The 13269-nt window shown below is 42.1% G+C and overlaps 1 protein-coding gene across 3 annotated transcripts in view; it reads right to left on the bottom strand.

The window, feature by feature from the left end:
* atp2b1a (ATPase plasma membrane Ca2+ transporting 1a) overlaps nt 1-9107 on the bottom strand; it is a 40660-nt gene extending 31553 nt beyond the window's left edge. For 2 of the 3 annotated variants that reach the window (XM_073480243.1, XM_073480245.1), the window contains exon 1: nt 8942-9107. The gene's annotated coding sequence lies outside the window, so the exon portion shown is untranslated. Of the gene's footprint in view, nt 1-8789; nt 8863-8941 lie in introns of those variants that run through there. The other variant, XM_073480244.1, reaches the window with a different exon arrangement.
* Nucleotides 9108-13269: the final 4162 nt, after the last annotated feature.

Consider the following 13269-nt stretch of genomic DNA (forward strand, 5'->3'; position numbering starts at 1 on the left):
CCAGTCCAACTCCACACCAAAGCAAGTTAGTCTATCCTACAAATAACACTTCTCCTTCACTGCCTGAAACCCCTCATCAGTAGTACAGCCTTTTCTGCCTTGGATAAGTAGATCTAAGTCACTATGTAACACAGCAGCAAGTTCAGCTAGGGGACCATCCTACCCATCAGTGACAGTCCCGCCCACCTTGCTGTCTGTGGTTGTAGTATGAAAATGTGTACCAAACCAATTTTGTCTGTTGTGGGCTGCACAAACCAACACAAAAGTCTTCATCTGCTCCCACTACCTAAGGGATGTCAAGACCCAAGCCTTTTTAAAAACAGAAATTGCACAATACTGCTGCATCTAAGACTGTTATTCACCCTTGCTTTGTTTTTTTTTTTTTGTTTTTTTTTTTACAAAGAACCAAACAACACCAGCATAATGCTGCTCCAGTGTTTTAGGTAGCATTCCAGCGTCTTGCAAGCAAAAGAAGCGCGACGGTTGTGACTTGTATCACAACAGCGTTGGTTTTCTAGTGTGGTTTTACATACGTGTCAGGCAGTGCTTTCTAAATCAGCATGGCATAACATGGCAATAAAAATTATTTTCTGTCCTTGTTACATGGCGGGTGATCTCTGGTAAGGAGGGAGCTGCTGGACCTCGCCGTCTCCCAAATTTGACATTTTCGGTTGCTGTTCTTATTCTTTGAGTTAACTACCAACTGCTAGCTGCTTTTTAAATCTCCAGGTGTTGAGTTGCACACTTAACATGTCGTCAAAATGTCATACGCCTGTCATGTTCTGTCGGCTTGCTCTCTTTTACACAGTCATCAATATGCCACTGTCACTACATTCACTGCTGGCTCAGAGGTGGAATGACAATGATCCCCCCCATTCCAATTTCCATATATTTTATACAGAACGGGAAATAATGACGCCTGCCTTGAAATGGCTGTGTACAAGGACCTTCAGTGGATAAACTTTATTTGCTTTTATGGAAATGTGAGGGAAATGTCACCACAACAACTGTGTGTGCATTTTATTCCACTGGACTGCTTTGTCAACGAGGGCTGGTAGCGATACAAGTTCAAGGATGGACACGGGCTGTCCAAGACCCGACTTCTAACTTGGAAGTAGCTGTATTTTTTTTCCGGTTTTGCTACAGGATCCTCACCGCCGTGTGTGTGTGTGTGTGTTGCTGCTGCTGTATGCCAATATGGCCCTGAAGGTAACAATACAGCTACGTGTAAAGAGAAAATGGTCGACATAAATTAATTCATATGCTTACTAGGCAACGTTGTAGAATTGTCATTAGCACCCAGCAGCTAGCTTTCTCTGAACACACAAATACATGTTCAAAACTGTAACTTTAGTGGCCCGCTGGGCAGGGAGTCGGAGGCCGATATGGATCGGATCAGATTCCAACGTGTGCTTAGTGATGTTTTTGGCTAGAAGCGGTTATTGTGGTGATATTCACGGTAGAAGTGCGGCTAGTTCAAAGCTAAAAACACTGGCAGAGCTGACCAGAAAAAAAGGTGAGAGGTGCCTGCTCAGGCTTGTGTGAGATGATCAATCAGAGACGAGAGGAGCTAAAACAGAGCACTTCAGACACAAGGTGAAAATGGTGCCGCAACAATGGACCATGTGAGAAAAATTATGTAGTTTTTGAACGTAAAAGCATGTAAACCTTTTCAAGTAGACACCTAAAATAAAAAGCACAAACCTGAAATTGAGCTGTCAGCTCTTTAAAAACACTCAACATATTTGGATTTGTTGGAAAGATTCAACAAGATGAGCGTGATTTCTAGTCTAAAACCATTTTGAGAAACACTGAACATGCACTATACTCCCAGGTGGAAAGCCATGTCAGACTATAATTCGCACTGCACAGGGAACCTGAACTCAGCAGTCTGATCCAAAAAGACAAGGTACCAGTGAAAGCAGACAGGAGCGTTTTTCCTTGCCTGGAAAAAATGCTGCAGTTATCTCTCAGCTGGGGAGGTTCTGCTCACTTTCTGAATATCTTGCTAAAACAAACACCAAAACATGCTTGAAAGAACGCCATTCATCTGTTTTTTTTTTCACCAAGCAGGACTTCAAACATACAACTCCAAACTATCAGAACTTTATACTGGGACGCAGATGCAGAAGGAGAGAAAATGTAGGTTTTATCATTGCTCACTGCACCAATGAATGCTTGCAGCTTATTCCATTGAGATTCTTGGAAACTATTCTGTCACATGTTGAGATTCTATTTGGAGCCATCTGCCATGGAAAACGGGACAGAATTTATTATTTATTACACAGTATAATTGCAGGGCCGGGTGTATTACCGAGGTGGGAGAGATCACAGCAATCCCTATTTTGAAGAGGAAATACTCTTGCACCTCTTGTACTGACCACATGTCCAATAAGACATTTCTTCATTTCTGATTATTCACAATAATCATATGCCATTAATTACAATTTTTTGCACAACTGTTCTGATTTCCACAGAGAAAAAAAAAAGGGATCATTTTTGGGCTTAGACAGAAATGCCAGAGAAAGCCAAACCAACCTTTTAAAGATTTACTGGAGGGTCATCTCTCCATTGCACGAGTTACACTGCCACGCAAGTGTGACAATAATTAGTCAAGTCAGACACATACTTGCCCTTCCATCATGATAAAACTGTTAAATCCTAAAGCAAGTCTGGTCAGTTCTGTTTCATCTTTCCGATGCCCAGCAACTAACAAGACAAGCCTCAGATCTCTTCGATTAGAGTCATCCATAACATTAATTACAACGCACATAAGAACATACAGGTTATTGTCACTTCATCTATTCGGGGGAATTTTAAAAACTGCAATGTATTTTGATGATAAAGTCAAAATCCCTTTTTAATTAAAGCCAACACCGCTCTGGTCTCTGCTATATTTCTTTCGAATTATACAGAATAGATTATTAAAATAGAATTACATTTTAAAACAAACAGAAACAAATCCTGACACTCAAGAGTTTTTGCTACCACGTCTTTAGGAGTTCCTTGCTCCTAACAGTAGTTGCATTTTTGTGATGGCTAAAGCTCACTTCATCTTGCAATAACATGTGGCTTTGTAAATGTGTAAATGGTCTTTACAACATGACTACATGATATGATCTCAGACAGGGTTGGGACCACATGGGCAGAGCACATGTGCAGCCTACAGTAATGAATGCAATTCTCTGCCTTCTCCATTTCCCGGCCTTCATGTCCTACTCGATGAGCCCTCTCCCACATTCACACCCCCTAACCCCACAAGCAGCAACAACGCCAAGATGAAGGAAGTGCCAACATTTGCTGCGCTGCGACAGTTTCGGGTTGCGGAGCAGGTCACATGTCACAACAGTGGAAAATCATTGTGATTGGATCTCCAAGCCAACAGCTGGCATGGTATGGTTGAATGGCAGAGGCTAAGGTTAACCCTTTCCACACAGCAGCAACCAAACCGCAGCTCAGCACGAATACGAGGCGGTCTTACCCGAGGACCGGCATCTTGTACTGTAAGTCACAAGTCTCTCTACCCATGCTATTTAAGGCTGCTTTCACACATTGGATGCACACTTACATCCTCCACCCAGAAGGCAGTGGCAAGTGGAGACGAGTAGATAGGACAACAGCGGTGGGCATCTCAGAAGTATACTCATGTCTTTGTTTCCACGCTAAGGAAACCCTCTGGCAGTTTGTACACCTCTACGTGCCAACAACTCGATGCAAGTCAAGGATAGCAATTCTAGGGATCCCTCTGCAATGGAGCTGCCTAATGCGAGGGGTGGTATTTTTAGCTTCCCCCAGACAGTCCCCTCCCCCCACAGCTAGCCGTTGCTGAACTGGGTCAGGCCATGTAAATGTGGAGGGTACAAAGCAGAGACACCCAGCCCTCCTTGTGCAGCATGGCTCGCAGCGGAGAGCGCCACTTCACCCCACAGACTGGAACCTCTACACGGCTCTCGAAACCCTGTCAGGCTGCCAGTTCATACGAACGCACAGCACGTCAGAGGTGTCACCATCATCATCACTTCCTCTTCAGCTATTCTTACTTCATGTACGGAGGGACACGAAACAGTTTCTAAAATGAAAAGAATGCGGGAATTAACTAGAAATGAGACATTTACTTGTTGTGTACATAAGTAAACGTGTAGTCACTGAAAACAGTTCTTTTAGGGATAGATTTAATATATCTGCTTTATTTAATTTGCTTAGGGAATGCTGTTCCAGTCATTCAGGTGTTCAGTTTTTTTCAACAAGTCAAAGAATACAAAGAGAATCCAGACTTTTCATATCTATCAATAAAAACAGAAAGATGCATCACAGAATCCATGCAGGTGAAGCACAAGCTAGCTTGAAAATGGGGCAGGATTTTGGCTCCATACATCAGAATACCAAGGAGACATAAATTCTAGCTTTTGATCCACAAAAACTAAAATTTACAGCATGGAGGCATTTAGAAACGTTAAGAATGACCAGCAGGCTCCCGCAGAGTGCTTATAATTGCGTTTGCAAAAACCTGTCCATGAAAAGGGCCTGTCAGAAAAAATCAAGTCAAGATCTACTTCAATCCCTGCATGCTCAAGTGAAGAGGACGGAGTTGTTCCTGTTAAATGTGTCACGAAATCGTCACAAAATACAGCTGAGGCTTTTAATGTAAGCCAAAGTCAAAGCAGGAGATCTATGATCAATCCATTCCTTAGAATTTAAAAAAACTCATCAATAAACCATGTAAGGTGCCATGCAGAGTTTAAAGTACTCAAGGGTTTCTCCAGATCAGTACATCTTTTAATCATTGGGAAGATATCTGTATTAATGGTGAGAAGACATATGGCACAATCATTTACTTCTCATTTTGCTCAACAATTTCCAAGCAGTGCAGAGTCTTGAACGACTACCCTGCAGTAAAAGGTATAAATAATATCTGAAACATTTTTTCACACCCGTAAAAAAAATATGCTTTTCTTGCAGGATTGAATGTACTATGAAAGATTTTAAGTATTAATCAGATTTATCCTAGCCTCAGTATTGTCAATCCAGCAGACATCTTCAAACTGTGATTGTGAAAATATATTTTTCCTTCAGAGGAAATAAAACCAGGAGGGGTGGTTTAATTTAGCTGTTACAGAGTCCTTCATGTCCATAGGGTGGAAAATATTCCAAAATGGAGCATCTTTCATCAAGCCACTTTGAAGATGAGAAGCTCCCGGTGTTCTTTGTTATGTGTGATTCTACATAGCGGCCCAGTGGCCTGAGGTCCTGCCGCCCTGCCATTTGCTGCCACAGCCTGACCTTGCTGTGCTTACCATTGTGATTTCAGGACACACTAGTGTTAAGCATTAGGCTCATTTCACCAGGACCTGTGGTCTAGCCAAACATATATGTTCACAATGAAGACTAAACAGGGAGGTAACTGCTGTAATTGCAGCTTCGCCAGATAACCCTACACAAAAATCTACTGTTTGATTTGAAACTAGACAGCTAAATTTCAAAAGGTCTTCAAAGGTGTTTAGGATTATTCCTCACAAAGATAGAGTCCTGGGAAGTTACATTTTGATGGAGATCCTTTTAAGAGACCTGCACAGGTAGTAAGTGTTAACTTACAGCCATTGACCTCCCTCTACTGTCTCGCTATGGCGACGTTTCAGAAAACTGCTACAATGATCACCTGGATTTGTGCAAATTACACCTGATCCTGTCCACCACAACCATCAATTATTTACATTGAAACAACCTTAGAGTCAACTGGTATGCTTATGTTGTATATACTCAATGATAATGCTATAAGGTTACGAAGAAATTATTTTCAATTCTGCATAGATATGCACAAACTAATGAGACACCTAAATCTACTCGTGGGCTTCAAGTCAAGCCATAAAGCGCACCAGCTTTTCAGAAATGCCAAATCCAACACAAATGCCTGGTAGACTGACTTGCAGCACAGTTAGACCTTCTAGCTGTCTTGATGACTAATTCATGATATTTTGCCGTGTGTGCCTTATAATTATTTTGGTGGGCAGACTTTATCCAATTACTTTTACCAGTTTTTCCAGTTTTAGCCGCCTTGGTCTCCCTGCACTTAAAAAATTAAGTCTTGTGTTTTAAAAAAGCAAATTAATTACAGTCACACAAATCTAGTTTTGTTTCAACTGCTTTGTTAGGCAAGATTTGAGTGAACAAGTAGGCTAGCAATGACTGAGTCAACCTCTGCTTGGAATAACCTTGGTCCTAGAATCCACACAGAGAAAGAAAGATAAGCAAAACTACATAAGTAAATAGCACCATAAATACATTGTACTTTGTGGTAGAAAACCAGACTATATTTAGCTTTCCATGTCCGTTTACATGAGGCTCAATGTCACCTTAGATTAATGACCTACAGTGGCTTGCTCCCTTAAATAATGCTTTCTCTCGGCAGTTACACAAAAAAAAAATACTGAGGAATACAGACTGAACAGAGGATAAATGGTAGCAATTATTGCTATAAATAATATTCATTCATTTTTTAGGGTATGCTTGTAAATGACCTAAGTGCAGAGCATGACAATGAAATCAGTGGACGTATCAAACAGCTGTAAGGGGGACTTGTTCATGATGTGTGAGGTACAGACTTGACAGGCGTTAACTGCCTGGAAGAAAGTGTACCCAGCACACTGCATTACTTCGCACTGACTATCACTGTGACTACTAAAGACTCCCATGTCTTGAGAGGCAAACAGTGTTTTAACAGCAAGCTATGATGTTAGATTAGTAGAAATTATATACTCTCAAGCATTGAGAGAGCATTAATTAACCTTATGAGTATGAATACCTAGAGTCAAAGCCTTGAAAGGTTGATAGCTCTATAGTACAAATTCAAGTAGGGAGTACGCTATCCAGCTGGACCACACTGTCAAGGAGGTCAAACGATTTTGCTTCTGAGATACATCCATTTTCTCAAAACATTTTAAAAAACAAGTCTAAGAACTACTGACTCATATACTTCGGTCAGCGCGACCAGTACTGCCAGCAGTCAGCCATTATGAAAAAGCACGGTATAGCAAGGAATAAGAAAGGATATTTTTGTCATTCTTGAGTGACAGCGACAGTCTCAGTTCAAAGGGCTCAGACACAGCAACAGATTGTGTTACTGGAGGTTTCAGTGAATCATTAAACAAAGTCTGAATCTCTATATGCTGAGCTGGACTGCTATAATGAAAAATCCCTTATTTTTTAACCTGCCCTGATTATCTGTAGTAAAATCCAGAAAATTCAAACATATTACTATTTAAAACTAAATCTGAATGTGTAGCACATAATCTGCAACAAGATACTCTCAATATAATGCTTGGCCAAGGAATTGCTTAGCTGACATTATACAGCATTATGTAATACGTCTACAGATAACTATACCATACTACAGAGACCGGCACACCTTATGTGATTGAATCACAGTCTATTCTCTTCAAGCTCAAGCTGGAATTCAGTGTTTCAAATGCATTTCGATCAAACTACAACATTATTTGCAACCCACTGTAGGATCACAAGTCATGACACAAACACAGGAAGACACTGCTGGTGCTGCAGCAAACCCGGTGCTATTTAATTGGATAAGGAGTGATCCCTTCAACTAGACACCTAAAGGTGCTCAGTGGCTGCTCTCAGCATCAACCTGGAAACTTGCATGCAATGGTAGCGAGTGCGAAACTATATTACGTTGTTCATCAAGGTCAAGAGTGTAACGTTAATGTGCGTAATCAACTTGCAGTAACTGGGAAGCTTGGGAAATAGGAGGTTCATCGTTGCCATTAGCGTTTTTAAATGTGATTTAAAGCGGCGTGCTGCGTTCAAGTCCGTCTGTTTTTGAATTAAATTCGCCTTGGTAGTTGTCTTTTAATAGGGTTGTAGCTTGCCCTGATGAAAGCAGCATGTTCCTAGTATGACATTTAAGCTTGGTAGGCAGCTTGGCATGATAAGACAGGCACGATGCAGAATACGGTTAAGGTTTGGCGAGAAAGGCTCGGTTCAGATTGAGGTAAGAAACATCATAAATCCGACACATGATATCCTCCGAATGGATGTTTTAACTCTGACAGCAGGGAGAGGCGTTGTTGGTCGCTGATATTCGCATTGAATTACACATTTAACGTGTCCACGCTGTGCTGACAGTCAGCCGAGAAAATAACTTCAACGTGCCCGACGCGGGTGTCTCTCTCTTGAGCTCCACGAATCGTCCGCAGCGTGGAGTACGACGCTCGCAGATAACCCTCCCAGCCCGGTTAATAATGTTACTACACTGGCTCGCTGACATTATCTTAATAGGAGGATCCACATACCGTTAAATAAACTGAATGACAGCTCGCACGCCGCACCTCGGCGTGGGATGAAATGGAGGTAACTTTCTCGTAGCGTGATGGAGGTCCGGCGTTATTTCACCGGCTGTCTCTACATGAGGAGCCCGTGCACGAGACATGAAAGCGTGCTGGGTCCAACGTTAAAAACAACCGTTCCGGGCTAGCGTACGATGTTAGCCAACTAGCTCCCAGGCGTTAGCTTATGTTGATTGTAAAGAAGGAAAATACCCCCCCTCCCCAAAAAAAAAAGCCGCTTCTAGTAGGCTGACAAGTCGAAAAACTTCCCCCGGTGCAAAGCAGAAGTCTTACAAAACCAGGCACCAGGCACAGAAAATCTGGCAGCATCCTGGCTGATTAGCTACCTGCGTTGGGGAACGAGACGCCCCAATGTCAGTATGTATCCAACATATAACGTTAGCTAACGATGTTAGCTTGGCATAAAGCTAACTACCCACAGCAGCTACCCACCGGTGGCTGGCCCTCGTTGATCATTGCACGCTAAAAATGAAGACTCAACCGGTGAGGTTTTTCTATGCAGCGTCCGACACGCCTGAGAGCAGCCCTTTATCATGCGGCGTTTTGTCACGCTAGCGCTGAAAATATAACCAAAAAATACTTACTCCGTTCTCTGAAGAGCACCCCAGATCCCTTTCTCTCTTTAACTCCCCTCAGTCTCACCAAAGACTAGACTCTCTCCCCTGATCTGAGGTAAAATCCCGCCCACTGCGCTGTCACAACCACAACCAAAGTCTCCGACCAGAGCTGTCAAGATAGTCACCATCCCGTCAGAGGGAGTGGAAACTCATTTCCACTTGACCGGAAACCATATGACACATGCGCACAGTTGTTGGAGCCATTATATCGGTTTACTGGCACGATTTAACCACAACTAGTGTACCCAGTTGTTAATATGTTTAAACAATGCGAATATATACTGCAGTCATTCATAAAACATTATTAAATCATAGAACAAATGAAAACCAAAAGCATCTGTTTTATTCAACACAATTAACGTGTTTATCTCGTGACGCTATCATCACTTTAAGCATTAAACCCTGTGTTAAAAGATATCGGACATATTCAGGAGACAATCCAGCCAAGGGATAAAGGGGGTCTAGATTGTCTGATGTAGGTTTTTTTTTTTTGACGAAGGCGGAAGTAGGCTGCCGGGAATCATCTCGCCTCGTTTGGTCCCTTTCTGTCACAACACCGCCGGGGACATGTGATGCACGTCAAAAGGAGGATGGGTATGGACCGCTGGTGTGGATTCCCATTGGCTTAGCCAGCATATCAGTCGCCTATGGAAACGGTTACGTCATGATCCCCTCGTACTCCCTCTTTGCTCCCGTGTCCGCTTTATAATAACAGGATTATTCAACAGTCCCCCCCCCCCCCCCCATCATATAATGCAGCCTGTAAAAAGTACGCACCGAAACCTTTCACTCCCGCATCGTTTCTGCTCTCTGGCTGCCTCAACTCCACCTAGGCTACACAAGGCTCTTCCCTCGGCGCCTAATCAAACCTGACGTCATTCTTTCCATGACGTAGCGCATTTTTTTTTCTTCTTCTTCTGCAGATTCAATGGCTGTATTCTTTGCGATTCTTTTAGTGCAGCTGAGAAGGAGTCACACACTTGACAACCAGCCTCGCTCCTACTGGGGCCAACTGTCAGTGAACTGCATTGCATTACAATGAAAGCAGAGGTGCATCCTTCCATTTATCGTCCCCCTAGACTTCTATTATGCAATAGAAATCAAACAGCGCACTGATAATGGACGGAGAAGCAGAATATGCTTCACAATTAGTGCAGGGAAAAGTCCCCTGTGATCACCTAGTCGTCTAGGTTGTAAGATAAGTGCAATCTGCTGTACAGCACTATGAGGTGCAAGCCAGCAGCCTTACAAGTCAATAATTTAAAAATACAAGGTGCATGATACTGAGTGCAAGAATTTAAAAAAGAATACATGTATCAGATGTCTCGACTTTGCACCAATTCAGGTGAAGAAACCATCTTCTTGTGACTACATGGTGGACCCCAGGTTTAAATAAAGACACGAGTGGTGGTAGATGATAAACAGAAAACAACTGTGGTTGAGGTCAAACCTCAGTGTAATATACTTGCTGTCTTGACATAATGGGATTTATCATTAACACAACAGCCCTGAGTGCACAGAAGTATTCACCTCATCGGATTCGTAAACAGGGGGGAAAGTTCAACACCTTCACGTCTGCGTGCAAGTTGTGTACGAGAAGTTGGAAAATGCCATTTCAGAACTTGACGCGTCAGATTTACATCAAGGGTGGAGACGACATTTGGAAAGAAAGAGGAAGAGAAGAAGCAGGGAAAAAAATGATTTATGTAAGGTGACTTGTGCAACCATTTGGTTTTGCATCTGTGTAATTTGACCGAATTGTTTCAGTCAAAACAGGAAAGAGGAACAATCAGTCAAGATGCATAGATAGACAAAGATTTACTTGATAGATAGATAGATAGATAGATAGATAGATAGATAGATAGATAGATAGATAGATAGATAGATAGATAGCATCAGCGAGAAAATGCAGTCACTAAAGTGTGGGTGTCACATATGCCTTTCCACACCCTTCACACATTTTTTTATCTGTCAGTCAATCTTCAGCTCTCAAACTTCAAACTGGAGCTGCAGCACAGCAGCGTTTCAATGCTGATGTTTTTCTTGTACATCCAACAGCAACACAGGCCTCCTCTGAGCCAGGACTGGCAAACAGGCCTTCAAACCCAATAGTGCCGAAGACCTATTTTTACGCCTGCCATTTTTTTTTTTTCCCAGTTAACTGTCAGTGGTTTTGGTGGCTTTCTGATTGGCAGCCTGCAGTGCTTTTTGTTTGGCTGAGCAGATGTCCCTCTAACATGACACCGATGCCGCCCATTTCTCCCTCTCTGTCTATCTTTGTCTGTCTATCAGTCTTCGTATCGCCCCTCCCTCTTTATCTCGGACTTGTTCAAATGCCTCAGAAGCAGGGGGACACACTTAACAAGAATACAATGGTAGAGATGTTACTAATATAGACTCAAAATGTCTTCTCAGAAACTATTTACAAGCTTAAGGATTTAAGGAACCTAGATCAGGATAATATACCTGATGAGGAGAGAAAATTAGGTGGCAAGAACAGCAGGAAAGATGCTGGTTTGCAAATGTTTGCATCTGTGTTCATGTTGTCAACGGAAGAGTTTGACATTTTGGGGAGTACACTTGTTTGCCTTCTTATGGATCTCATGTCTTTATGGTAAATATGTAGCTAAAGCCAGCAGACGTTAGCTTAGCTTAGCACAAAGACTGGAAACAGGGGGAAACAGCTAGCCTGGCTCATTTCAGTTATAACAAAATCTATCAAAACAACACTAATTAACAAGTGTTATTAATATGTAAGAGTTGGTAATCTGTTGAATTCATGCTCAACAAATAGGGGGCAACATACCAGAGTACACTAGCTATCTGCTACCAACTGCAGCTACCATTAGCTAGTTAGCTCAGTTAGCTGTCCAGCTAGCAGTCCGGACTGGGAGCCCGTAGCAACATGCAAGTGTTGGGTGTTTACACTGTTAGCAGCTTTGAACAAGTACGGACCAGGGCTAGCTCGTTAGCAAGCTAGTCATGTTTGGTTACACAATACATAGTTGTCATAACGTCAAAACTGTTATATTTCACATTCTGTTGATAATTTTAGCGAAGTGTTCAACCAAAATTCTGATCTATTGCACCTAAAGTATGTAAAACATTAAAAAACAAACATTAGAAGAAATGCACACAAGCACACACACAAAAAAGACAGACAGACACAGTTGCACTATAAGCCATTAGAAGTGTTCACAAAAATTTTATGTATATCAAGAATAAACAAGTTCTTCCTGGAAAGCATGTCGTCTTTCCGTGAAAACATTTTCCTTCCAGGCAGCGGCTGATGTTTGTCTATTCTTTATCTAAATATGATAGAAAATAAATTGGAATTCTGCCTTGTGTCATCAGAGCCTGTTTGTTCAGTTGAAACCATTTAATCTCGGCTTCAATCCATTTAAACACTTTGGGACCGCAGAAGCTAGCAAGATGGTGAATCCCCACATGGAGGGCCTTTTCGCTGTATCCACACAACAATCTGCGAGCTGTCTGGTCTTTTGACTTGTTAACGGAGACAGTGATTTATTTACTCCTGAAAATATTTTTTTAAAAGAGGAAACGTGTAACTGAGCAGCAGACAAAGGGAATTAACCACTCCAGAAAAACCTGTTTCAAGTTTTTGAAATCGAGGACACCAATCATTTTCCCCACAGCTGTTGTCTGAGTCTTGTTGACTCAGTTTCTCGGTGGAAATTTGCCATATGCTCTGGAGCATCTTGTGAACTACAGTAAATGTCAAGTGTCATTAGCCTTTGTGCATGCTAATGTGTTGTTCATGCTGTCTGAGTAAGCATTAACGATGAGGCATACCAAAACTCTCCAAAAAGGGGATGTTGCCTTCAGGGTAATGTTTGCATTTATTGAAACACACTCAAAAACAGAACCGCTTTATTAATCTAGGTTGAAAGAGAACACATGAGGAGGACGCTGCGGAAAACAAAAAAGTTTGGCAAAAGTGTTTGAGAATAAATAAGATAGCTGTGGTCGTGTGTGTGCTGTATGTGTGTGTTCATCCCAACATAGAACTTTAATTACTGGGGAAGAGCTCTACACACCATGAGACGAGATAGCTTGACAAATAATTGCAGGTTCAGTCCAAGAGTGTCTCGCAACTGGCACCGCATGAATGTGTCTGCTGCTCCAACTGAGAGAGGAACTTAGTTGCGGACTCGGCATCTTATCACATTTCTAGATAACACACTGCTGTGAGCAGATTAAGACATTTGCACAAGTAACAGAGCACAATGGAAACGCCAAAGGGAATGGAAAAAATAAATCATAAGGCCACAGAG

The sequence above is a fragment of the Pagrus major genome, chromosome 14, assembly GCF_040436345.1.
Source record: "Pagrus major chromosome 14, Pma_NU_1.0".
NCBI lineage: Eukaryota > Metazoa > Chordata > Actinopteri > Spariformes > Sparidae > Pagrus > Pagrus major.